We start from the raw sequence: 11,793 nt of genomic DNA, 5'->3' as shown, positions 1-11,793 counted from the left end.
CTGACTTTTTGGTAGTCAGACGCTTGGGTCTTGACTTGGGGCAGCTGACTTACCCCTCCAGGCTTCTGTTCCCCCCCCCCGTCAAAGAAAGAGCCAAATTTCCTATCTCTTCCTTCTCCCGTGCCACCGTCTTACATATTAGACGTTTAAATATACGAATGAAGACTGATAACGGGACAACACACGGGCATTAAAATTACAATCGCTTTGAAAGGCTGAAGTAAAAGCACATGTAATGGGCGGGGCGGGGGGGGGTGTTCTTTGTTATAGACTGACATTACATTCTTTCCAGTGGGTTTTTCTTTTCCTCTCCCCGATTTTGTTTGTTTTGTTCTGTTTTTCCCTGCTGAGGCTGAGTAGTTTCCAGCATCAGACTGTAGGTGGAGCAGTTACACTTTTCCCCACGTGCTAGCAGTAAAAGCTAGCTCATCCACACTTCTTGTCTAGACAGAGGACGTGCACAGAATCATAAAACCTGCAGACCGGAGGGCTCTGGAAAGGTCATCTGCTCCCTCCCTTGTCTTTAGAAAATCTCGCCCCTCAACCAGCCCGGCGCTGACACATCCATTCTCCCTGCTAGGTTCCTTTTGGCTGAGTTTAAATCTCCACCGTTCCGGGCCTGGCCGTTTATTTTAGGCGCAACAACAACAAAATACGCAAGCCAAATAAAATCCAGTATGTGCATGTGCCCACATCCCCTCCCCGTGGGGCAGCATAGCACTCTTGGTGCGGCAGGCTATCGGAGTGATTTTCCACACTCTGATGGTTTAGTAAATGTCATCTGCGGGTTCTCACAAAGCATCGTGGTTGTCTTAGGTTATTTCCCAGTATTTTGGGTCCTGATAGAGAGAAAACACCAGCACATATATTTACAAAATGGCAGGACTAAAAATCAGCAAGGCAAGATTTAGACAGATGAACATCCCCACTGGCCCCGGGAAGATGCTTATGTCAATAATGCGTGTCTCGCCCAGAAGGAGGTGTATGAAAAGATTTTTTTTTTTCAATTATATGCAACTAGTATGCTCCTGAAATTTTTTCTGTGAAGCTCTACTGTCTGCATATTTAATCCTGTTTTTCCATTAGAAATCACAGCGTTAGGGCACCAAGGTGACTCAGTTGGTTAAGAGTCCGACTCGATTTTGGCTCAGGTCATGATCTCACGGTTCGTGGGTTCCAGTCCCTCGTCGGGCTCTGTGCTGACAACACAGAGCCTGCTTGGGATTCTCTCTGCCTCTCTCTCTGGTCTCCCCCACAAAATAAATAAATAAACTGAAAGAAAGAAAGAAAGAAAGAAAGAAATCACAGTGTTTCCCCCTTCTTTGGAAAAACCTAGGCCTAAGAGTTAATAAAGCCACATTTAGGGGTATAGTAATTTTTAACTGTTTAAAGGACAATGTTTTCATGGTCAACCACTAATCATACTACTCAAAGCAGGTTGCAGAGTATGTGTGCAAATTAGCCAGCAAGCCTAAAGGGAATAAAAGCCGTGAGTTATTTAAATCAGATGTTAGACGCCTTTTCAGTTACACTCGCACCCAGTTTTCTACAACAGGAGAGGACACGGCTGTCTTTTTGTGTTGCGACCTTTTCCTCCACAAGTTTATAAAAGAGCCTAGTTATTTTCAAATGAACAGGTTGGTTTGGAATTAGCAGCTGATTAGCAAATGGGAAAATGCACAGGGACCACCTTCTGGAAGGAATGGGAAAATCCTCGCATATGAATGTTCAGATAACGTTGTTATTACCATTTAGGTAAATTTGTTCATTGAACTAGCAGTTGTGAGAATCTAGTGTATATTGGACATTAGATAGGAGGTGGGATAGAGCTGTGAACAGTTAAATGGGAAATATCAATAAATAAAAAATAGTGAATGCTTTCATAGGAAATATACAGAAGTGCTATGGGGTCCCAAGGCAGTAGGACCTAACTCAGCCTGGGGTTGGAGGTGGGGGGGAAGGAAAGGTCTCCAAAAATGATGGACCGTTAATCACAGATCTGAAGGTGACACGTGAAAGGGCCAGTAGAAGAAGGTTCCAGGTAGAAAGAACTGGATGGAAGGAAGTCGAGAGTTGGAAGAACATGGGCCATCAAAGACCAGGAAGGAGGTCTAGCACAGTGGGAATATGGAATCCTAGAAAGACTGGTATGCAAGGTGAGGATGTTCGGTTTTATCCCAAGAGCGACGGGAAGATACTGAAGAATGTATTCAGGGAAGTAACAGGTTGAGACCTGTGTCTGAGGAATACCACACTGCCTGCTGTGTGAATGGATGGGTGGCAGGGGGATATAGATTTGGAAGTTAGCAGCATATAGATGTTAATAAGAGCCCTGAGAGACGTGGCCCAGGGAGTACGTGTTGAGTGAAAAAAGGGCCAAGGACAGAAACCTGAATAATACTGGAAGGTCAAGCAGAAGAAGAGAAACCAGTAAAGAAACTTGGAAGGAGCCCACCCAATGAGGTTAACCAGGAGAATGTTGCTTTGCAGGAACCAAGATAAGAGACTGCTTCAAAATGGAAGCAACCATCAGCGGTAACACATGTGGCCAAGTAGCCAAGCAAACTCAGGACTGAGGAGCTTCTAGTGTATTTAACACAGGGAGGTCTAGGGTGAGCTCGGCTCAAGCCGTGTCAGTAGGGTGAGAGGAGCAGAGCTAGCCTGGGGTGGGTGTGCAGTGACTGGTTAGTGAAGACATGAAGATAGATGGCTCTTCAAGAAGTCCAGCAGCAAATGCAGAGCAAAGATGGAGCCAGGGGTGGATGGTGGGGCATTGGGTCAAGGTGGGAGATGTTTTATAAATGCGAGAAAATTGGAGGATATTTAAGTACTGAAGGAAGTGACGGATTGAGCGGAGGGAGTTGCAGAAAGTCTGTGAGGAGGTCACTGGAGGCTGGAGAGGCTGAGATTCAGGATACAGGAAGAGCAGCGACTTTGGAAAGAAGGAGGAATATGCTTCTGCTGTCAAGGGAGGGAAGGAGGAGAAATTGGGTGTGGAGATTGAGACAATTGTGAGTTTAGTGGCGAATATTTGAGATTGTTCCTGTCCAGTGACTCTCATTTTCTCTGTGAGGGAAAAAGGGTCTGAGGGGGACCTTTTTCAACATACCCATTAAGAAGTTTTAAAATTCTTGTTGATCATTAGAGAACAGAATAGAGAACCCAGAAATGGACCCACAAATGTATGGCCAGCTAATCTTTGACAAAGCAGGAAAGAATATCCAATGGGATAAAGACAGTCTCTTCAGCAAGTGGTGCTGGGAAAACTGGACAGCGACATGCAGAAGAATGAACATGGACCACTTTCTTACACCAGACACAAAAAGAAACTCAAAGTGGATGAAAGACCTAAACATAAGACAGGAAGCATTCAACATCCTAGAGGAGAAAGCAGGCAAACACCTCTTTGACCTCGGCCACAGCAACTTCCTACTCAACACGTCTCTGGAGACAAGGGAAACAAAAGCAAAAATGAACTATTGGGACCTTATCAAGATAAAAAGCTTCTGCACAGAAAAGGAAACCATCAGCAAAACTAAAAGGCGACCGACGGAATGGGAGCAGATATTTGCCAATGACATATCAGATAAAGGGTTAGTATCCAAAATCTATGAAGAACTTAATCAAACTCAACATCCCCAAAACAAATAATCCAGTGGAGACATGAATAGATTCTATTCCAAAGAAGACAGCCAGATGGCTATCAGACACATGAAAAAAATGCTCCACATCACTCATCATCAGGGAAATACAAATCAAAACCACAATGAGATACCACCAGTCAGAATGGCTAACATGAACAACTCAGGCAACAATAGCTGTTGGCGAGGATGTGGAGAAAGAGGATCCCTTTTGCTTTATTGGTGGGAATGCAAGCTGGTGCAGTCACTATGGAAAACAGTATGGAGGTTCCTCAAAAAGTTAAAAATAGAACTACCCTACAGTCCAGCAATTTCACTACTAGGTATTTATCCAAGGGATACAGGTGTGCTGTTTCGAAGGGGCACATGCACCCCAATGTTTATAGCAGTGCTATCAATAATAGCCAAAGTATGGAAAGAGCCCAAATGTCCATTGACAAATGAGTGGATAAAGAAGATGCGGTATATATATACAACGGAGTATTAATCGGCAAACAAAAAGAATGAAATCTTGCCATTTGCAACTACATGGATGGAACTAGAGGGTATTATGCTAAGCAAAACTAGTCAGTCAGAGAAAGGCAAATATCATATGACTTAATTCATATATGGAATTTAAGATACAAAACAGAGGAACATAAGGGAAGGGGAGCAAAAATAAGATAATAACAAAGAGGGGGGAAAACATAAGAGACTGTTAAATACAGAGAACAAAGTGAGGGTTGCTGGAGGGGTTTTGGGTGGGGGAATGGGCTAAATGGGTAAGGGGCATTAAGGAGGACACTTGTTGGGATGAGCACTGGTGTTAGACATAAAGGATGAATCACTGGAATCTACTCTTAAAATCATTGTTGAACTATATGCTAACTAACTTGGATGTAAATTAAAAAATAAACAAATAGGGGCGCCTGGGTGGCTCAGTCGGTTAAGCCGCCGACTTTGGCTCAGGTCATGATCTCGCGGTCCGTGAGTTCAAGCCCTGCGTCGGGCTCTGTGCTGACAGCTCAGAGACTGGAGCCTGTTTCAGATTCTGTGTCTCCCTCTCTCTGACCCTCCCCCGTTCATGCTCTGTCTCTCTCTGTCTCAAAAATAAATAAACGTTTAAAAAAAATTTTTTTTTTAATAAAAAAAATAAAAAATAAACAAATAAATAAAATAAAATCCTTGTTAAGAGGAAGTGTCTAAAAAGCTTTCATGAACTTGACGTGAAGAGAAAATTCTTAAAATGTTGTATTTTTAAAAACAGATTTCTATAGGGGCGCCTGGGTGGCTCAGTCGGTTAAGCGTCTGACTTTGGCTCAGGTCATGATCTCATGGTTTGTGGGTTCCCTGCATCAGGCCCTGTGCTGACAGCTTGGAACCTGGACCCTGCTTTGGATTCTGTGTCTCACTCTCTCTCTGCCCTTACCCTGCTTGCACTCTGTCTCTCTCTCTCTCTCTCAAAAATAAATAAACATTTTTAAAAATTAAAAAAAAAACAGATTTAGATCAATGTAATTCACGGTCAAGACAGAGTATGAAGATAAGAGACTCGTGAAAATTCTGTCCTTAAGCAGTTGATGGTGGGCTCACTAAAGATATTAATTCAAACTCAAGTTGTACATCTTACCCTAACAAACATTTTATGAACAAATCTAATGGTTAGCTGAATTAAAACAATTTACCTTACACATCCAGATTTAATGTTTTTTTTTCTCCTCTGAACAGTTGGATGAATACATAATCACTAATTGCAGTAGAATTATATTAAACTTTATGGAACTGGATGATAATTAACCCGGTAACCTGAACTTGATTAGATGCTTGTGTTAAATGCCGGCAATAAGCAAGTGCTTTCTTTGATAGCCACCTCAAGTGCATACTAAATATCACAGCATGGTCCAATAAGGATATACACAAACAGAGTCAATGAAGTTTGAAGAAATTAGACAGAATAAATGCATCACACTTTTATTCACATGGAGCCCACCCTGGGGGAGGGAGGGAAGGAGAGCACAGGGAGGTAGCACAAACTGGTTGTTTCCTTGTCTTAAGATCATGCAGAATCCAATGTTCCAAACCATAAAGAGTTAATCCTCCTAGCTGAAGCTGAGATCTTTTCCATGGTATCATTTTTTGAGAGGAGGAAGCACCTGTCTTCCAGAAAGGACCCATAAAGCGTCAGGAGGACTACTCAGCAACAGGAACCAAAGTTCCCTTTGTTAGAACTCAAGCTACAATTTTCCCTATTTTCAGGCCAGGTCCGTAGGCGGGAACATTCTCCGAGTAATCATTAGGATAGTCCTTCAGATCTTAGCTCTTTGGAAGTCTGCTCTGCACAAAGTCCCTCATATTAATTGTTCTCTACAGCAAGCTTGGAAGATTCACGTGGAAGCCACAGTTAACCCACAAGGGCACAGAAGCTCCTTCACCTCATTCTAAATATAAACTCTAATGACTTTGGCTTTGGTGGCGCAGTCCTGGAAGCCATACTCACATGGGTCCTACTCTAATGAAAATGCCAGCCACTACTGACATCCGCCCCGTGTCCCTTTGTCGCACTGGAGCAACTCATTCACGACAGCAAAGAGGAAAGAAGACTTACTCTTTTCCTGAAGGTCATTACCCTGCTTCCCCAAGAATCTCGCAGCCAGTGTTGGCTATACTAAGACATGCAATATCCTGACCATCCTCCTCATCCTTCCTGGCTCTATTTCGGGCCATGACCAAAAAGCCGTACAGCTAATGGTGTTGGAGGGGCCAAAAGTGACCACCACAGAAGCCACCCTCCTCTTGCTTCCTTCCTCCGTCCCTCTTTCTCCTTTCGTTAAAATCTAGTGAACTACATTCACCTTTTGAAAGGCTTCCCAATCAGCCTACCTACCCCTCGTATCTCATTTTCTTGTCCTTCATACATTTACTTACTCAGAAACGTCAGGCTTGCCTTTGCTGGGTGCATTTTGGGGATGTTTTGTGTATGTTGTGATGATATAATCCAAGGAAAGGTAACGTAGACAGCTTTCTTTTTCTTCAACTTGTGTCCTAGGATGCTTGTTGCTGCTTCTGTGTGATGCAGACTGAGATACCTGGGCAAAGCTGGACTGTTTATTTGTTAGAGGGCTAAACATATGAGTTTTGGCATCGGACAGATCTGGCTTCGGATCTTGCCCCTTGCCACTTGCTAAGTTTGGAGACTGGGGAAGGTTACTGAATTTCTTTTTTTTTTTTTTTATTTATTTTTGGGACAGAGAGAGAGCATGAACGGGGGAGGGAGACACAGAATCGGAAACAGGCTCCAGGCTCCGAGCCATCAGCCCAGAGCCTGATGCGGGGCTCGAACTCACGGACCGCGAGATCGTGACCTGGCTGAAGTCAGACGCTCAACCGACTGCGCCGCCCAGGCCCCCCAGGTTACTGAATTTCTAATTGGCCTCATTTTCATCATGAGTAAAATGAGAATTGGTATGCCAAGGACTCTGTAGCATTATTCCAGTACCTGACACACAGTGGATTCTCAATCCAACTGCTATTAAGAGTCTGAGATGTGATCTTTACCTTTCACAGTTTTATAAGGAAAGGAAAGGGACAAGTTTTTGTGCCCATGTTGTGTAAGATATTGGCTCTGTATATATGAAGGGCCCAAAGTGAGGGCATCCTAGTTTCTTTTAAATGGTAAGAAAACACTGTCTCAATGACTCAAATGGAGATGAGCCTTAAATCAAACTGTATTTAGTAAGACCTTTTTATTGAATTATAATTGCTTTGAATACAATATTATATTAGGAGTGGCTTGATATTTTTATACATTACATAATGACCAACATGATTGGTCTAGTTACGATCTGTCACCATACAAAATTATTACAATATTAGTGCCTATATTCATTATGCTGTACATTACATCCCTGAGACTTATTTTATAACTGGAGTTTTTTACCTCTTAATCCCCTTCACCTATTTTAGCCATCCTTCTACTCGCTTCCCCTCTGACAACCACCAGTTTGTCTCTGTATCTATGAGTGCGTTTCTGTTCTTTTTTTTTTTTTTTTTAGATTCCACATATAAATGAAATCATACAGTATGTGTCTTTCTCTGGTCTGACTTAATTCACTTAGCATGATATACTCTAGGTCCACCGATATTATCACAAATGGCAAGATTTCTTTTTTTAATGGCTGAGTAATATTCCCGTGTGTGTGTGTGTGTGTGTGTGTGTGTATACACATATATACCACATCTTCTTTATCCATTCATCTATCAGTGGACAGTTAGGTTGCTTCCATATCTTGGCTATTATGAACAGTGCTGCAATAAACATAAGGGTGCATATATCTTTTCAAATTAGTGTTTTCATTTTCTTTGGATAAATACCCAGAAGTGGAATTGCTGGATCATGGGTAGTTCTATTTTTAATTTTTTGAGGAACCTCCATCCTGTTTTCCACAGTGGATGCACCAATTTGCATTCCCGTCAACAGTACATGAAGGTTCCTTTTTTTCCCACATCTTCACCAACACTTGTTATTTCTTGTCTTTTTGATATTAATCATTCTGACAGATGTGGGTGGTATCTCATTGTGGGTTTTGATTTGCATTTCCCTGATGATGAATGATGGTGAGCATTTTTTCATGTGCCTGTTGGCCATCTGTATGTCTTCTTAGGAAGAATGTCTATTCAGATCCCCTGCCCATTTTTTTAATTAAGTCATTTTAATTAGGATTTTTTTTGTTATTAAGTTGTATGAGTTCTTTATGTTTTAGGTATCAACCCCTCATTGGATATATTGTTTGCAAGTATCTTCACCCATTCTGTAGGTTGCCTTTCACTGATGGTTTTCTTCACTGTGCAAAATGTTTAGTTTGATGCAGTCCTATTTGTTTATTTTTGCTTCTGTTGCAAATATATACATATATATATATATATATATATATATATATATATATATATGACTGCTGTCATTGAGTAATACATTTTGCTTCTGTTGCAAATATACATGTATATATGCATGATGATATATATATTTGATATGATGTCATTGAATAATATATTTTTGCTTCTGTTGCAAACATATATATATGTGTGTGTGTGTGTGTGTGTGTGTGTGTGTGTGTATGACTCATGTCATTAAGCAATACATTCTGACAATCTTATTCTGGGCCTTAAATAACCCAAGGTCAAATGCTACCCATTTCAGCTAAATAAGTTGCATGAATTTCCTACAGAGATCTAAGAACAGAGCCAAGAAAGGGCTCATGCTTTAGTATATTTTCTATAAGTAGGTGATAAATTAAAAGGAAATATTGAACTTTTATTTCTCTCATTTAACCAGTATTTATTGGACTTCCACTAGATCACAGCCTCTGTGCTAGATGCTAAAGCTGTAATGAGAAATAAAGCAGGTGTGGATCCTGTCCATCTGCCCTCACGGACCTTAGAGTCTAGTAGGGAGAGCCCATTGACAAGCAAACAAACAAAGGAAATACACTGATGTGTGCTATGAAACACCACCAGCACACTGCAAGCTGGAGTCATGGCGGGGGGGATCCGCTTTAGATGGCATAGTCATTAAAGGTCTCTTAAGGGATGATATTTAATCCTGAACTTAATGGATAAGAAACCAACAGCCAAGAGAATGGGAGAAGAAGACATTGTCACAAGAAGAGGAAACTTCAAGAAGGAGGGGCTGAGTTGAGAAGGTCCTGGGTGTGGCTGTAGGAGCTGGGTTGGGAGCTGGGTGGTAAGTGCGAGTGGCACTTTCTAATAAACATGATCCTGTTCCTCCTGTTGTCTCCCTGAGTGTTCCAGAAACCCATTCAAACATGCTCTCAGAAAACAGCTACCTTCATACTTCAGTCTAAAAGGTGACACGTTATTAAAGCAAATTGGGAGTTTCAGTAGAGCATAACAATTCATAGAGGGACATTTCAGGCTCGGTAACCTGAACTGGTAACTGGAATTGCGTTATTATTTTCAAATGGCCCATCTCCACCTTTTAGTGTGGAAAACGATTATGCCTAAGATCTCAATGTGTCACGAACCATCTGGATGGTGCAGCCACAGGCACCTTTAATATGTAGCAGGCTTTCTCTTTTGTGATGAATTTTAATACATTTGTAGTCGCCAAAATTTTCTCTTGCTCAGTCTTCTTTAATGTTTTTGAAAATCATCATTGTAATTAAAAAAACTTTTTTTTACAATTAAAAAAACTGTGGGCTAAATTAAAATGTTTGCGGAGCGCTTCGACAACATTATTAATGCCATTGTTAGGCTCAAATCAAACTTCTTATTTGGCTAGGTCAGGGTGACCTGCTGTGGCTTTTTTGCACCTTAAAATCCTATACCTCTCCTTCCAGGTCACTTGCACTTCTGGAGAGATGTGTACTCACAACCCACAGAAATTGAGCGACACTGCCCCCAAAGGTCTATGGATCCCCCTTGTCACTCCCCTTCCACTCAGTGCACGACTGTCCTGGGGAGGGTCAGCCTGCTGCTTCAGGCTGGAGAAATGAACAGTGTCCAGCCTTGTTTACGTGGTAAGGACTGGCTCCCACCCTCGGGGTGATGGGCCAGCTTCTCCTACACACTGCTGCTTTAACCCGTTTCTCTTTGAGCCCATTTCACCCCTTCTCTTGAGCAGAATAAACATCAACCACTCACACTGACCTTATAGAAGCACCTCATTGACTTTAACAGATCCTTTGAGGGCAGAGAACTCAATCACTTTTCTTCACAGGGCTTTAAAACATGATCACCGTAATGATGATGAAAACACCAAGCTCTCTCACCATTTCCTATGAAATGAATTAGTATCTGTAAACTTCTTCTTGAGGCCTGACCTATATTAAATGTTAGCTACCGTTAAAATTATCATTATCATCTATTAAGCACAGGCTAAGTTTCAGGGCACTATGCTGAACCCTTTCCATACATAATCTCATTTAATCAGTCCAAGAACTCCATAGGGTAGCAGATAATTCACACCCATTTTACAGATGAGGAAATGAAGAGTGCAAGAAGCCGAGAGCCCCAAGTCCCACAGCTATACATTTTGGAGCTGGGATTCAAATACAGTCTCCCCAGGCTTCGTCGTCTGTCCTCTAAATCAACTGTATTTATGTTCAAATGGAAATGCTTTAGTGATAGTCTTTTGCAAATGTTTGGGGGATCACCAAGCTGGAAGATTCTCTCGCGCTTGAAATTTCTCTAATGAAGGTTTGGATGGTTTCTTAAACATGAAATGCATTTAGGTGGGCTAAGGGAGAGAAATAGAAGAAAGGAAGAAGAGAAGCATTTACTGAGCATATACACTTATTATTTATACGCACACGTAAGCTTATAAAGTCGTCCGGACTTTACAAGAATCCCACTTTTGGAGGTTAACTTGCCCAAGGTCATCCAGTTCACTAGCGGTCGATTCAAAATTCAAGCCCACGTTGGTCTGGCCTCAGAGCCCAGCCTCCCTCCCAGGGCTCCAGCCTGTACCTTTGTCCTCCTATGCCTTAACTCTATGCATTGCAAGTGCTTCCATGATAATTTCATATTTTCCGCTAAGGTACTAAAACATCTTATCCAAGGAGGCCAGGGAAATAGCTTCCTTAGAGAACAGTCAGAGAAAAGACTGGACAGTTGCCTTTGGGGGATGGTTTTCCGATACAGAACTGCCCACAGGTGTGAAGATAGATGAGCTGACCTCCTAGGTCCCTCCCAGGCCCAGGGTTCCAGGGTTTATTTGCCAATGAAAATGTCAGGCTTTTTCTTCCATAAAATGATGTATGATGGTCTGAGTACATCCTCCACTCCCACCCCCACCACCTTTCATCTGATTAAAAAGCAAGGATTAAATCAGCAGAAGCTGCAGAAAGGAAGAATTTCTCCAGGAATGATGAGGTTTTCCCGAGACAAGGCAACGAACGGGACAGGTAGAGGGAGGCAGAGGGAAACCTAGTGGTCTGGCAGGGACAACTGAGCCAGGCAGAGTGGGTGGATGGGACAAAGGACAGATGCGGCTGAGCTACGAGGCCTGTCACCCCGCATTAGTCAACAGGCATGAGGTGTAGACCAGTCTCTACTTCTGAAAAGCATAGACTCTAATTACACAAACCGAATTAATGGATGGGAAACAATTGGAGAACCATCCATTTTTAACCAGGAGATAAGAGGTCAGACTTGAATC

Source organism: Acinonyx jubatus, chromosome D1, assembly GCF_027475565.1.
Source record: "Acinonyx jubatus isolate Ajub_Pintada_27869175 chromosome D1, VMU_Ajub_asm_v1.0, whole genome shotgun sequence".
NCBI lineage: Eukaryota > Metazoa > Chordata > Mammalia > Carnivora > Felidae > Acinonyx > Acinonyx jubatus.
This window is presented reverse-complemented; position numbering follows the sequence as displayed.